We start from the raw sequence: 1,732 nt of genomic DNA on the forward strand, positions 1-1,732 counted from the left end.
TGCCTCGCGCGCGCCTTCCCCCGCCGGCGGGTTTCGGGGCGATGCTCGGGTCCGGTGGGACGTGGCGCCTGTCCCCACCGGCCCGGGCGCTCGCCGTGGGCACGGCACAGCACGGCACGGTGGGGGTCTTCCCATCCTCCCCCTCCCTGCTCCACCCCGGGGTGTCTGCTCACCGCCGTCTTTCTTGCTGATCTCTGGAATTCGTTGGTGGGGGGGGTGTGGAAAGAGCCGGAGGCCGAATTCTGCTCTGCGTAGGCCTGAGCCGTCGTGGGTGTAGCTCTGTGGGCGCCGCCGGCGGCCACCTGACCCGATCTCGGAGCACCCCCGCTCCATTGATTTATTTATTTTTTTCCATTATTATTTTTTGTTAATTTTCCCAGCAGAGCCGCCGCCGCCTGCCCCTGGCGTCTGCGAGCGGGTCGGCCCCACTCGACGCCAGGGCGGTGTTGGCACCAGGTCGCGGGGGAGAGGTGGCCCGAAGGGGCGCTTGGGCAGCGCGTGCACCCTGGCCGTCTCCTCCTCCTCCTCCTCGGAAGCAGAGGGGCCTGGGGCAGGCTATTTCTGTTGAGATCCCGAGGAAAGCTCTGGGAGAATTGTAGGCTTCTATAAATAGTGTGTCAGCCGAGTGGAAACAGAGCCTTGCAATGCTCCTGCTAGTCTCCCGAGCGCTAGCAACCAGCGCTTGGCAAACAGGGCAGCTGTGGGGGGGCTGCTTCCCGCCTCTGGGCCCGTGGCGTGGTCGTGCTGCGGCGGGGGGACCCTGTCTGATGCACCCCCTGCACCGGAGACCTGGCCCCGCTCCCTAGTCTGCGGTCTGATGTGGTCATGTGGGGTGCTTCCGTCTTGGGGGCAACAGGAGACCCTATAAAAAGACCTCGGTCTTCACGAAGCGCCGTGCGTCCGCTCTCGGGAAATCGGGGCCTGTCGTGGCGTGCCAGGTCCAGCGTCCCGGTTGCGTTGGCCCCTCGCGCCGACTCTTACGGGCCACGTCTCTGGGAGGCAGGGCACGGTCCTGATTTACGCCCGGGGTAAGGCAGAGGGGACCGGGGCCTGCTCTGTGCCACCGCGCAGGCGGTGGAGGTTGTGCACGTGGTTAGGCCCAGCGAAGGTTCGCGTAGCGTCTATATTATATCTATATATCTTCCCCTGGTGGGAATAAGTGCCAGGCAGAGATCCCGCCATGCTGACAGGCCTGCTAATAACTTGGGCTTCTGGAGGGAGGAGGGCATTTCTCTTGTGGCCGGCGTGGCGCGAAGGGGCCCAAACCCCTGCTTCTGCGGGCATGCTCCGGACCTGGGCTTTGGGACGCGCGAGCGACCGGCCGCGTGAGGGGCAATTGAGAGCGTGTCGTCACGTTACCTCGTGCGCTCGCATCCACAGCAGAGGGGCCACAATTTGCACCTGCAAGGCGTTCTCTGGACGCACGTGGCGTGGGCGGGCGTGACCCCCTGCTCTCTGTGGTGCCCCATCTCCCCTCCCTAGATGTGAATGCTGGCATTGCTCACCAGAACACCTGTGCATGCTGTGGTGGGGGCACACCGCCTGGTGTGGCACACGTGGTCTTCCTGGTGTGTATGTGGAAATGCCTTGTGCTGCATGCCATGGCGCCTTCGCTGCGTGTGCATGTGGGCATGCTTTTCCCTGCGATGTGACCAGTGTGTGGACTGGTGTGCTGTGGCCTGCCACGCCATGTCTTCATGCGTGCCGGCATGGGCCAAGGCAACACTTTCAT

General features: G+C 64.1%; 1 long non-coding RNA gene across 1 annotated transcript in view; it reads right to left on the reverse strand.

Annotated features, from left to right (window-relative positions):
* The window catches only part of LOC112549545, a 3,538-nt gene extending 2,048 nt beyond the window's left edge, over nucleotides 1-1,490 (reverse strand). The window contains exon 1 of the long non-coding RNA XR_003092996.1: nucleotides 174-1,490. This is a non-coding gene — a long non-coding RNA (uncharacterized LOC112549545). The remainder of the gene's footprint in view (nucleotides 1-173) is intronic.
* Nucleotides 1,491-1,732: the final 242 nt, after the last annotated feature.

The sequence above is a fragment of the Alligator sinensis genome, unplaced genomic scaffold, assembly GCF_000455745.1.
Source record: "Alligator sinensis unplaced genomic scaffold, ASM45574v1 scaffold337_1, whole genome shotgun sequence".
Lineage (NCBI taxonomy): Eukaryota > Metazoa > Chordata > Crocodylia > Alligatoridae > Alligator > Alligator sinensis.